The 14,423-nt window shown below is 38.5% G+C and overlaps 1 non-coding gene across 1 annotated transcript; it reads left to right on the plus strand.

Annotated features, from left to right (window-relative positions):
• Nucleotides 1–10,570: 10,570 nt before the first annotated feature.
• On the plus strand, nt 10,571–10,677 carry LOC145110237 (small nucleolar RNA R71). Its single transcript, XR_013709619.1, has one exon. It is a non-coding gene; the product is annotated as a small nucleolar RNA R71 (small nucleolar RNA).
• Nucleotides 10,678–14,423: the final 3,746 nt, after the last annotated feature.

The raw sequence follows: 14,423 nt of genomic DNA on the forward strand, positions 1-14,423 counted from the left end.
ACAAAACCGGGTGGCTATTGGAGATACACTTCGGTATCAAGGTCACCATTAAGAAAAGCACTCTTAACGTACAATTGGTAAACTTTAAAGCCTTTATGAGCTGCATAAGCAAGAAAGATTCTGATGGCTTCAGGACGAGCAACAGGAGCAAAGGTCTCGTTATAATCAAGTCCTTCAATCTGTGTGAATTCTTTGGCCACCAATCTTGCTTTGTTTCGAATGATAACTACAGCATCGTCTAGTTTGTTTCGAAACACCCATAGCGTACCAACAATGGGGGTGATCCTAAGGAGGAGGGACGAGAGTCCATACTTCATTTTGGTCAAATTCTGCCAACTCTTTTTGCGTGGCTGTAATCCAGTCAGCATGTTCTAGTGCTTCCTTGATGGATTTTGGTTCAACCATTGAGATAAATGATGAGAAATGACATTCATTTTGGATATTAGTAGCAGAACAAGTTTGAATACCGGCGTTTATATTTCCAATAACTTGGTTTGGAGGATGATTTTTGGTCCAAATGTGTAGTCTCGGAAGCTCTTCTGCAACGGATGATCTGACATCAACGATGGGGTTGTATTGCTCCCCCTGAACAACTTGAATTTGAGGGTGATGCTCCCTCTGAACTTCTGAACCGGAGATATCAACATCATTTTCGTCCAGAAAGTCGAAGTAGTTGACGTTGCCATCGTTGTTGTCCCGAATAGGATCGAATTCAGCAAATTGGTCAGCTGCATCTTGGAATCCTTCAACATTTGGTTCAAGAGAGGGAAAACCATTCTCCCCCTCAACCTGAGAAGTTTGAATTGGTTCGGAATCAAATGGAGGAAATGTGGGTGTCAGACCAGAGCATTTTGTGAGATTGGAGTTACGGTTGATGAGGATTGTCTTGATCGAGATTCCGAATCAAGAGCTATTTCAGATGGTCCGAATAGGGTTTCAAAATCGACTTCATGAATTATTTGATGATTCGGACATCCTGGCGATGGAGTATCGGACTCCATGATGTGGGTTGTGACATGGATTGGGCCAGACTTCCGAACATAATTGTCATCGAAGGTGACATCAAAGCTTTCTTCAAGAACACGAGTCCTACGATTTAGAACTTGGTAAGCTTTTGATTTTGCTAAGTATCCAAGAAAGATTGCTTCATCGGCTTTCAGCTGAAATTTTGTGAGCTGATCACGATTGTTTTTTATAAAGCATCGACAGCCAAAGACATGCAGAAAAGAGATACCCGGTTTACGACCATTCATGGCTTCGTACGGTGTCATATTGAGGCATCGATTGATGATGCTTTGATTCTGAGTAAAGCAAACAGTGGACACGGCTTTAGCCCAGAGATAAAGTGGAAGATTTGAAAAATTGAGCATCGATCGAGCAGCTTCAAATAGGGTTTTGTTGCGTCTTTCGACCACACCGTTTTGCTGTGGGGTGTAAGGAGCTAAGAAAGTGTGGTCAATACCTTTCTTGGATAGGAATTTATCAATGGTGACATTGGTAAACTCTGAACCAGTATCACTTCGGATTCGTCGAATAGGCAATTTCACTAGAACTTCAATTCCTTTGATGAAAGTAATAAGTTTCAAGGCGGTTTCTGACTTGAGCCCGAGGAAGAAAACCTAGGTAAACCTTGTAAAATCATCCACAATCACAAGAATGTATTTCTTGTGATGTAGACTTTCTACAATGGAGGGTCCACACATATCTATATGAAGCAATTTTAACGGTTCCGAGATTGATTTTTCGATGATGATAGGATGACCTTTCTTCGATTGCTTCCCACATTCACAGGCAACATAAAGATGATCGTTTTCAAACTTGAGGAGAGGCAGACCTCTGACCATTTCATCGGAAACAAGATCATTCATATCGAAAGTTTAGATGAGCAAGCCTTCGATGCCATAACCAACTGACATCAGGAACTGTCTTAGAGAGTAGACAGAGTTGAGGCTTACCAATGATCATGTTGATGTTAAGAGGATACATGTTCTTGTTGCCATTTAACTTGATCAGACATTCTTTCCGATCTTCGGATATGACATAGTTGTGTTTCTTGCAAAATTCAACTCAACGATTTGCATCAGTAAGTTAAGCCACACTAATTAGGTTATGCTTCAGGTCAGCTATGTATGCCAAATTTGAGACAAAGAGTTTCCATTGGTGAGGATTCCATAACCTCGGATGTGAGTGTTGGAGTTGTTGCCATACGTCACATAGCCAGCATCTGGTGAGAGTTTGAGATCACGTAGAAAATCTTTCTGCCCCGTCATGTGCATGGAATAAGCACTATCAATATACCATATTGTATCTTGTTCCGAAGCACAGAGTGCCTGGAAAAATTAGTGAATTTTGGAGTTTTTAGGCTCCGAGTTATATTTTGGGACTTGGGCATGGGCTTTGGACTGTGGTGGTGACTTTTGAGCAACAGATGTCTCAGAAGGCTTGTTCCGAGATCCTTTGGGAAAGAAGCAAAATGCCAAAGTCTTTTCATTGATCCGCAAATCATATTCAACAACAGGTTGTTTTGGAACAACTTTGCTCGGACCGACTGTTTTTGAAGCTGTAGGAATCACAGTGTTACATGAAGTTGCAATATATTTTTCAACACTTTTAGCTCTCCACATAAACTTTTGTTTTGAATTATTTGAAATTTTTTGAGTGACAGTGTTTTTAACAAATCGTTCTTTGTTTACTGCTTTTGATGGCACATTTGGTTTTGAAAGCTGTTGAGGTTTAAAAATCATACCATCAGATTTAGCAATGAAAACAGAGGAAACAGTCTGAGGAGAGTTATTTTTTGTGGGACAAGTATCAACAGTCTTTTTCGGAATGGGACTGACAACTTTGTTTTGAACTACCGAACTAGGAGGAATGGATGGCCTTTTAAGAATCTTAATAGGCGCAAATGTGTTATGGTTCCTAGTGGCCGGGCTTACAGTCAGAGATACTTTCTTTTGGAATTCTCAATGAACCTGGAGTCTTTTCTTGACCTAATTTCCTTTTTGAGTACATTTTTGGCTTCTATCTTAGGAACAATGACATCTTTTCTATTCAATGAAGGTTTCTTCCTGGAGTCAGATGATGACTTGGAAGTTTGGCCAACATATGGGTTGTTAAACTTGGGTTTGGTTGGCACTAAGGTGGTTTTTGAAATCACTTGAGAGTCCGAAACATAAGAATCATATTGATGCATGCAATTAGTTACACCTAATTTTAATATTTATAACCTAACTACCTTACTAACTAAATTGCACCTAGGCAGTGTACCTAGTCAAAATTATAGAATAGTTGGGTAAGTCGGGTGTCGATCACAGGGAATGGTTTTGACTAATTAATTTATCTACTACTAAATTAACCTAATTACTAACAAAGGAAGGGTTTTTATCTGATTTTGAAAGATCAGACGAACTTAACTCAAATTCAATCAATAATTTAGAACACTCTTGTTTAGTTCGAATCCGCTTCTTCTTTATGGTTAGCTAACAATTATGGATTATCAAGTTGGTTATTATGGTATTAGTAATTTAAGTCTAAATTTACCAATATTAAACTAATTCATGTAAAACTATGTATGGTCACACACAATCAAAGACAAAATAAGTTGTAGATTATGAATTTACTATGTAAGATTAGGCAAACACAATTATGGTCATAATTTATGTTCTCTAGCACAACCAAATTTATTTACTTCAATTACTATCTATGATTTTGGTCGATCCTAGCTCTAGCAATTCAATGTTCACTAAATCACTAGGTTTCAAGTTCATGTAATTCAATAATCACTAAGCTACACAGAACATGAATTCAAGCAACTAAATAAACAAATATTAACATGCTAGGTAGTACAAATCAAACACAAGCAAATTACCAACTAAGCAAATCCATTATCAATAAGCTAAACCATAAGTTAGAAGCTTCATCTAGCTAAACAAGAGTAGCTAGATTCAACTACTCATAGCAACTAATAAACAAACACAATTCATAATAGAAGTCATAATGAATGTACCAAACAAATAAACTTTTGATGTAATTTTCTCTCCCTAGGTGATAAAAGCCTCTTCCAGAACTTCTTCTCTCCTCCAAATCGTCTCTAGGTCGGCATTCTATCCACCAAAAGTCTCTTTAAGTCGTAATGGACAAGGATATATATAATTTCTGATTTTTCCCCGTTCACGTCGTGAGCCAATAAGTCTCACTTCGTGAATATGAGATAAGCGTATTCGGCAAGGACTCTTCTTCCATCCGGTGCATATCTTCTAGAATTCTCCACTCACGTCGTGAGTCATGAACTATTCACGTCGTGAGTACGTCATTTGTTGACTTTTCCATTCTTCTTTCCTTCAAGCCTCTAAAGTTCCATGTTTTGTCAATTTCAGTCCTTATCTTCAAAAATGCTTCTATTTGGCTGCAAAATATAATTTTAGCTTATAAGTACCATTATTCTATGAAAATAACCAAATTATTAGTAAAAATGTAAATAAATATTGACTAAAAATATGTATAAATATGGTAATATCAAAATACCCCACACTTGTGCTTTACTTGCCCTCAAGCAAATCTAATTATTTTAAAACTAAACTTTCATCACCAACAACACATAGAACGATCCAACTCAAATCAGCCATTATGCCAAGGCCTCAACGCATGCATTTGTGTCTAAGATGTTTCCTAAGTAACCCCCCCATTCTAAATACTCACAATCCTCATAAACACTTGCCCACTTCTTTTGAACAATGCTCATTTTATGCATCCCTCCGAATCCATCCCCATAAATCTTTTTAACCTCAAGGTATTTTTGTAAAGCTACCCAAGCATACATAAACTAGAGAATTACAACTTTAAGATACCACAATGGAGCTCTTGAATTCTTCTTTCGTTGACATTTGATCTTCAATCTGTACTTTGAATTCATCACCTTTTGTAATTTCTGGTATCTTTAACTTTCAATTTTTAGAATTTTTTGATCTTTGATCTTCAAACTTTGATACTTCTATAGTTCCAAAATTCTTCAATTTTTCAATTTTTCACTTTTTGGTAACCTACATGCTTAAGCAGGGGCGCTTAACTTCAACCTTTATTGGTTAAGGTTTTAGTTTTCCTGGATACATTTCAAGTACATGCTGCTAAACATATTGCATCCCTCAAACTAAGCGAGGTTGTGTTTTTGTCCCATGATTTCACTAGAATAAAAGAGGCCACAAATGCACTATAACGTATATTGGCTCAACTAAACATTTGAGCTCTCATCGGATCATCCCACACAACACTAGCAACTTAAATTTTTAGATTATTACTGTTACTAGAATTTTTATTTAGATTATTATTTCAAATCTATATCCAAAATTTTTAATTTACTAAATTCTAGCAATTTACTTTTAGCAATTTAAGCAATTACTTTTTCGACCTCCTACCCCACACTTATTACATACAATGCCCCCATTGTATGCATAGACTAAATTAAAAGCAATAAAAGGGAGAAAAAAGAACAAACTCCCCTGGGATAGTGGCGTGATCGAACTCCATAAGTGCGGATAAAATGTGCATCTCGAATATGAACCTCTTCTAAATAAGAACTCGGACTTGAACTCGCGAAATATGAAAATGAGCCAACAAGTAACGAATCGAAATTTAAATCTTCAAGAAAGGTGGATGCAAATCTTCAAAACGTGTAGAATAATGTGGGAAAGCATACGCCACATTGTATATAATAATCGTCATAAGGACTCCAAATATAATGGTGGTGATCCATTTAGTGAATAGGAACGAAAAGACTTCAATGTGGTGAGAGCAGACAACTCACGACGTGAGTAATATGTCCCACGACGTGAGTTCGCTGAAATGCGTATTCAGAAATACCTCGTAACCCAACTCACGATGTGAGGAATATAGCCTCACGACGTGAAAACTGGGCGACTGAAAATTAAAACTGCCCATCTTTCTTAACAATTTTGGCATTCCACCCCAATATCTTAATGGATAAAGACACTTCCAAATGCAAAGTTTCTATGATGGTCCGCTAAATTCATCCTCTCTCTCGACTCACCCCACACTTATTTTCAATTGTGGGTCTCGACTCGCGACTCTAGACTCTAAACAAACTTTGGCTAGACACATACGCTCTCGACTCGACCTTCCTTTCCCAAGAATCCATAACAAATCTGAAATAGAACCACCAAAGGACAAATAAAAGTAACATAATAACTTATAAGTCTTACAAACCATAACAAGTTCAAAATCAAATAAAACCAAACCAAACGAAATTAAAATAAAAACTAAATAATAAACATGAAAAGCAGCAATCATCTTCTTCTTCTTCTTCTTCGCGTGTCCCACTGGTACCAGCCCCATCACCCCTCGAATGTTGATAAGAGCTCCACGTTGGGCAAATGGGGTAGTGACCCAAATGTGGTGGTTGCTCAATCAGGAAATGTCGGACCATATTCTCCATTGTACCACCAATCCAATTAATACTCAAAGACAGCTGATCAAAATAACCTGCCATATCTCCTCCAAAGGGTGCATTTTGATGCACCGGTCGCCCTCTCTCTCCTCGTCCTCGCACATTCCTCCTCCGAGGCCTTGGCTGTGGTTGTTGCTCAGACTGTGCACCATGCTGCTCTCCATCATCACCCTCATCATCAGTATGAACAAGCCCCCAACGGGACCCATAATTACGAACAACCCTCAATGTCTCCAAGTATCCCATAGTGAACTCGTTACCCTCCATGCAAGTCAACGAGCGGGTAATGTCGGGAACGATTAAGCCATAAGAACGGGCCAATTTAGTAATGAAGTGGCCACCACGGATTGGGCTTCTAGGGCGGGGACTTGCAGCAGAATCAGCCAAGAAGCGAGCCAGAAAATATAGAATGTTACAACACACTCCCGGCTGTAAGATGCACCATAAAAAGAATAAATTTTGCTTCGTGACCTTATCCCCATGGCGCCTATGATTGATGGAGAAAGTGATGAATCGGTGTATCAAGCGGTGAATGGGGGATCTTATGCTGCTCTCGGGTGACACTCCGGAATTGAATATTCCGGATGCAATATTGTTCCAAAACTCAAACCCCGAGGCCCCATTTTCATATTCTCGAGCCACCTCCCGCAAAAACATAACAAATTCTGGAGTCATAGCTTCCTGAGCCGTGTATAACCCCATTCTCCAAGAAAATTCAACCAAACTGCATTCACGATATTCACCTCCGAGTCTAAAAACTAAGGCTTGCAGAAACGTAGGGTCTTGGACATTCTCATGGAATGCCACAGTTGCAAAGAATTCCACATATAGTTCCGTATATACTCTCTCTTGGATACTGAATAAATTAAGCCAGACCTTGCACGTGAACGAAAACCCATTCCCCAAAAATATCTTCATGAGAAATGGAGACAACCTATCAAAGATTCCGACCTCCCTCAATCTTTCCCAATGAATTGTAGGGGCAACAACAATTTCCATATTGTACAACCACCCTAGCCTATTGTTGCAACGTGTCAAAATATCTCGTGGCATGGTGGTCGGAAAAACGTAAAATGGGTGCAAACTTTCCACCCCTGTCGGAACTTCTCTTCTGGGAGCCATTGCTGCAAAAATAAACATCAAACAACCACAAACAAAACATCCCAATAGATTAGAACTAAGCAGAAAACTGTAATGGTCAAGCCTAGGATTCACGTCGTGAATACCAAGGACTAACGTCGTGAATTCGTTAATGAAGTCAAAATCGGTCAAGGCAGTCCTTTAATCAGGCCAACAACTTCAATGGGGTTTATCCCTAGGGAAAATCTAAACACAATAATTCATCATGCAGGAGCTAAAACACGAATTTTAAGGCATGTATGAACAATTAACCAAATACTGAACCCTAGCCCTAAACTCTAACATTAAAGCAAAATTAATCACTAGCAATAAAAAATTAATACCTTAAGAGGAAGATTACGTGAGAAAAAGTGGAATATTGAGTAGTGGCGGCCGCAAGCGGAACAAGGGGGACCAGAGAGAACACGTTCACTTCGTGGGGGATAAAGAAATGAATTAGGTAAATTGGGTTCTGTCTTTAATCCGTGGTCCCGTGTTATTCACTATTCACGTCGTGAATTTGCACACACTCACGTCATAAGACCGTTTTGGGTTGAAAATTTGGGCCATTCTATTAATAATAAATGGACTATAACATATATTGGGCTGGCAAACAGATGTCCGTGAGTTTTACTTAACTCACGTCGTGAATACTAGAGGATTCACGTCGTGAATTGTGGTTGACCTTTAAATCCTAGATTTCATTAATTATATTTCTTAATCTTAATTTTTCCAGGGACCCTACACTCAGTGTTTTAATTATGCATAAAATGATTTAGATGATATGATCGATTTTCCTTAAAAAAAACTAAAAAAAATGCACAACTTAAAAACAAAAGAAAATCCAAACCAAACTCGGGTTGCCTCCCGAGAAGCGCTTCTTTTTTTTATGGAGTCGTGAGCCGGACTCCGTGCCTCCCTACGTGGAATCTTCGGATGAGTCCATCACCTGCTGGATTTTCTGCTCCTTCCATCGCCTCTTGTATGCTTGCACACGTCGAATGTATGCCTTTTTCGAATTTTCCTTTTTAGCCTTTGTCTCGTCTATGTCAAGTTTCCTTTTGTTCCCTTTATTCTCCAAGTTCTCTTTATTTTTCAACTCCATAGGAATCTTTTCTTCCTTCACCATTGGACTTGTCTCCTTGGAAGTTACCTCGTCTTTGTCATCATAACTCAATATTTCATCACTTTCCTTACTTACCCAAGAAGTTGGATTCGTGTAGGCAATGAATTTAACTAAAAACGGGATGGATGCTCTTGGTTTAGTGCGTTTGACTTGATGAATTGTCTTGATTTCTTCCTTCATGAGCTTTTCTAATTCTTCAAGTTCATTATCTTCATCAATATTGAACACCCCACCGTTAACATCATATCCTTGAAAACCATCTTGTATTCCAAAATCTTCCTTATCATCACCAACCCGCAATGTAAGCTTGGATTCACGAACATCAACTAAAGCGCCAGCCGTATTTAGCAAAGGGCGACCAAGAATGATTGGGACATTTGCATCCTCCTTCATCCATAATCACAAAGTCAATTGGGAAAACAAACTTCCCAATTTTAACAAGGATGTCTTCTACAATTCCCATTGGGTGCGTCACCGAGCGATTTGCCATGTGGATGGTCATCTTTGTAGCCTTCATTTTCTGAATATCCAGCTTTTGACAGAATGAAAATGGCATCAAATTTATGCTAGCCCCGGAATCAGCTAAAGCATAAGTCTTCAAATTATTTCCAAACTCACACAGAATAGTGAGGCGTCCAGGGTCTCCCATCTTCTTAGGTATCTCTCCTAATACAGCTCTTGAGCTTTGCTCACTAAGAATGACCTTAGAATTTTTCTTTAGTTGCTGACGAGTGTTTACAAGATCTTGTAGGAACTTCACGTATTCTGGAATTTTTGAAAGTGAATCAATAAAAGGGGTATTAATAGGAATACCCTTTATTTGCTGAATAAACTCCAGATGTTCCCTTTCCAGTGGACTGAGATGTGCTCGAGACGGAAATGGCAAAGGCGGTCGGTAAACTGGAACGGAATCTGAATTTTTCTGTTCAGACTGAGCCCACGTCGTGATCATAGTGTGCTCACGACGTGATTATGGTAATTCAGCAACATTTTCGTTTGCGAGCTTCGTCTTCTTTGGCTTTGGTCTGGATGGCTTTGGCTCCACTTCTAGTGCTTCTAGGAACTCAGAGATGGCCTCTTCTTCAATATAAATCATCATTACATGGGATTGAGTATTCTTTTTGGGAGATTGTGAGGATAAATTGTTACTGACCAAAGTAGTTAATTGACTAACTTGGGCTTCTAAATTATGGATCGATGCTTGATGATTTCTTAAAGAGGCTTGCTGATCAATCATCATTGTGTGCTGTTCTTTCATCATTTTCATGTGTTCCTTTAGCACTGCATCGGTGTCATCATGCCTTTTCTCGGAAGCTTCCATAAATTTGGTCAAAATGTTTTCCAAGTCTACTTTCTTTTCGGCTGATGGTTGATCTTTTTGGTAGAAGCCTCGGCCTGTCTGCTTATATTTTTCTTCCTTTTGCCTCTTGTATTCATCATATGGCAGCCACTCTTTCTTTGATTTTCTCCAGTCCTCATCATACTTATCCCCACTTGAGTAGCAAACTTGAGCCTTTTTGTACCCGTTATCGTCTAAGCTGCACTCCTTGGTCAAGTGTGGACCATTACACCTTTCACATCCAACTCTTACTGCGTGAATTGATTGGTCCATTTGGTTCAATCTCCGGTCCATAGTATTGAGCATTGCCATCATAGCAGCCATCTCTTCAGAATGTGCACCCCCACTGCGTTTTTCTCCATCTTGTCTTGGGTTGTGGTACTCACGAAAGTGTCTTGCGAATTCTTCAACTAACTCCTTGACCTCCCTTGGATTTTTCTTTGTCAATGGGCCTTGAGAATCAAGGAGTTGTCTTGTCATTACATTGACCCCATCATAGAAAATATACATCTCTTTTTGAACAATGAGATCATGTTGAGGACAATTCCTTAACAACCCCTTGTAGAGCTCCCAAGCTTCGTATAATGACTCCCCCGGCTGTTGCTCAAAGTTGGCTATTGCCTTCTTGAGTTTAGCTATCTTGGAAGGTGGACAAAACTGATCTAGAAATTGCTCACGCATTTGAGCCCAAGTAGTGATTGTACCAGGAGGAAGTGCTTTCAACCAGTCTTTTGCAGCTCCTTTGAAAGTGACTGGTAGCATCCTTAGTAAGATGGTATCTCTATTGACATTCGGGACATTGAAGTAGTCAGCAATGTCATTGACCTCATCTAGATGCTTAAATGCATCCTCATGATCCTTCCTATAAAATGGTATATCCTTAAGTGCAGTGAGGATATGTCCTTTCAGCTCGAATGTGGCAGCGGCAGGTATCGGTGGTTGTACTAATCCCGGACCAACATCGTCTCTAATTCGCATTTTGTAAGCTCCCATGGACATTTCTTCAATATTCGCCATCTCGCTTATTGGCTCATTTTCGGGTTCGCTCGTATATAGTCCACACTCGTTCTCAGACTCGTATTCAAACTCGTTTGGGATAGGTATTTGATCTAAACTTGCAATCTTGCTCTTGTCCTTCGTAGATGAGCTCGATTCTCCCGTTTTCTTCCCCGACTTCTTTGAGAACACTGACTTGAGTTCTTGTAAGGGCGTCTTCTTTGGTGTTTGATCCTCTTTCACGTTCTTATCTTTCTTTTTGTGAAGGGCAGACTCTGGATCTTCAAGAGGTGGCACCAAAGGTGTATTGGACCCTCTGGTCATGTACTCCTGAAAAATAAACAAAATAAAAATGTAAAACTGAACTAAAATAGAAAATTCAACCAAAAACAAAGAAAACTAGGAATCACAGGATTCACGTCGTGAGCCTATAAGGCCCACGTCGTGAGTTCTGTAATGCAAGAAAGAAGAAAAAAATGAAACTGAAAATAACTTTTTGCAGGTTTTACCCCACAAAAAGGATCGATTAATTTAAAGCAAAATAAATAAACAATCAAATAAGCCGTTCCCCGGCAACGTCACCAAAAACTTGATACGTGCAATTAGCTACACCTAATTTTAATATTTATAACCTAACTACCTTACTAACTAAATTGCACCTAGGCAGTGTACCTAGTCAAAATTATAGAATAGTTGGGTACGTCGGGTGTCGATCACAGGGAATGGTTTTGACTAATTAATTTATATACTACTAAATTAACCTAATTACTAACAAAGGAAGGGTTTTTATCTGATTTTGCAAGATCAGACGAACTTAACTCAAATTCAATCAATAAGTTAGAACACTCTTGTTTAGTTCGAATCCACTTCTTCTTTATGGTTAGCTAAAAATTATGGATTATCAAGTTGGTTATTATGGTATTAGTAATTTAAGTCTAAATTTACCAATATTAAACTAATTCATGTAAAACTATGTATGGTCACACACAATCAAACACAGAATACGTTGTAGATTATGAATTTACTATGTAAGATTAGACAAACACAATTATGGTCATAATTTATGTTCTCTAGCACAACCAAATTTATTTACTTCAATTACTATCTAAGATTTTGGTCGATCCTAGCTCTAGCAATTCAATGTTCACTAAATCACTAGGTTTCAAGTTCATGTAATTCAATAATCACTAAGCTACACAGAACATGAATTCAAGCAACTAAAGAAACAAATATTAACACGCTAGGTAGTACAAATCAAACACAAGCAAATTACCAACTAAGCAAATCCATTATCAATAAGATAAACCATAAGTTAGAAACTTCATCTAGCTAAATAAGAGTAGCTAGATTCAGCTGCTCATAGCAACTAATAAACAAACACAATTCATAATAGAAGTCATAATGAATGTACCAAACAAATAAACTTTTGATGTACTTTTCTCTCCCTAGGTGATAAAAGCCTCTTCCAGAACTTCTTCTCTCCTCCAAATCGTCTCTAGGTCTGCCTTCTATCCACCAAAAGTCTCTTTAAGTCGTAATGGACAAGGATATATATATAATTTCTGATTTTTCCCCGTTCACGTCGTGAGCCAATAAGTCTCACGTCGTGAATATGAGATAAGCGTATTCGGCAAGGACTCTTCTTCCATCCGGTGCATATCTTCTAGAATTCTCCACTCACGTCGTGAGTCATGAACTATTCACGTCGTGAGTACGTCATTTGTTGACTTTTCCATTCTTCTTTCCTTCAAGCCTCCAAAGTTCCATGTTTTGTCAATTTCAGTCCCTATCTTCGAAAATGCTTCTATTTGGCTGCAAAATATAATTTTAGCTTATAAGTACCATTATTCTATGAAAATAACCAAATTATTAGTAAAAATGTAAATAAATATTGCCTAAAAATATGTATAAATATGGCAATATCACATATGAATTATCACTTAAGGTTTGTACATCAACGTCATTATCTAAGGATGCCTAAACAAAATCTGATCTATCATAGTCAGGTCCAGTTGTCTCCGGAATAATTTCCTCAACAAGACAATTGTTAGGAGGACTGTGGTTCAGAATTTGAACTAAAGTGTTGGGAATTCTGGGAGAAAATTCCAAGGTCTGATTCAGGTCCAGGGGTATTAGAGGCGGAAGAGTCGTGAAATCAGGATATTTGACAACTATTGGTTGAAACTTAGGAATCAGGGAAGAAAATTTGTCCGGGGTCTCATGAAGGGGTGATAAAGGTGAGACAGGGGTATCCAAATGTTTGCAGTTCGGAATGTCTCCCATAAAAGTTAGATTCTGTAACTCCTTCAAGGGACGATCAATTGGTTTCGAAAACTCGCTTCCGAGACCATGTGCTTTGGACCAAGGATGACGAAAATTATGAGTCATCCTTTCATCTACTTCAAGAATATCTATGGAATGATGTAAAGCATCAATTTTGGCATTCAGATGTTTGTTATTAGAAATTAAAACATTCCTTTCAGAATAAGTGATATCACATTTGTCATTAAGAATGATACATTCATCTTTTGACATTACAAGTTCATGTTCTAAAGACTCTATTTTAATCTTTTTATCCTCGAAACGTAATCTAAGACGACTTCATTCACTCTCCATCTTCTCACTGGATTCTATGGAAGACTCATAGACTTTATAGATGATATTCATATCTGATTGGTTCTGGGTTAGATATGGTTCACAAAGAGATAAATCAAAATTATTATCAGTAATCATAAATTTTATCTGTTGAACGATGCTTCTGTCGGGTGGGTCGTTGGTCGCCATGTAGCAGTAGTTTGGTCCATCATCATCATAATCTTCCTCTGATCCAGATGACCAGTAGCCTTCATCACATTCAATTGTTTGTCTTGCCATAGACACATGTTTCTAGCACTACTCACATCATCTTCATATCCACCTGACCAATATCCTTCCACATCTCTCGACACAGTGGTAATGAATATTTTCTCACTAGCAGCCATCTCTTGGGCTCGACGTGCATAGTATGCATAGTCCTTGATCTTAGGTTTTTATGGAACTTCATCTAAGCAGTCTTTGGAAAAGTGTTTTGCATGACCATACTTGTGAAAAACGATCTTTGGTTTGTATGACTTCAGAATCTCGTGGGATTCCGAGGGGTGATTTTGTGTCGGGATGTTTGGCTTGTAAGCAGGTGGATTTTCGGAGGGTTTAGGAAATGGTTGGGGATTACTTTGATGAGGAGCTTAGAAATGATTGTGATATGGTTTCTGAGTGGGATTGAAAGGACGCTTATATTTCATGGAAAGTAGAGCAAACTCTTGTTGAAAGCGAAGTTCAGAGTCCATTGCTTCAGGGTCGAGGTCTCCATCAAACTGATAGTTTGAACTAGTAAGAGCAGGTAA

This window comes from Lactuca virosa, chromosome 4 (genome assembly GCF_052849685.1).
Source record: "Lactuca virosa cultivar CGN04683 chromosome 4, Lactuca_virosa_CGN04683_v6, whole genome shotgun sequence".
Taxonomy (NCBI): Eukaryota; Viridiplantae; Streptophyta; class Magnoliopsida; order Asterales; family Asteraceae; genus Lactuca; species Lactuca virosa.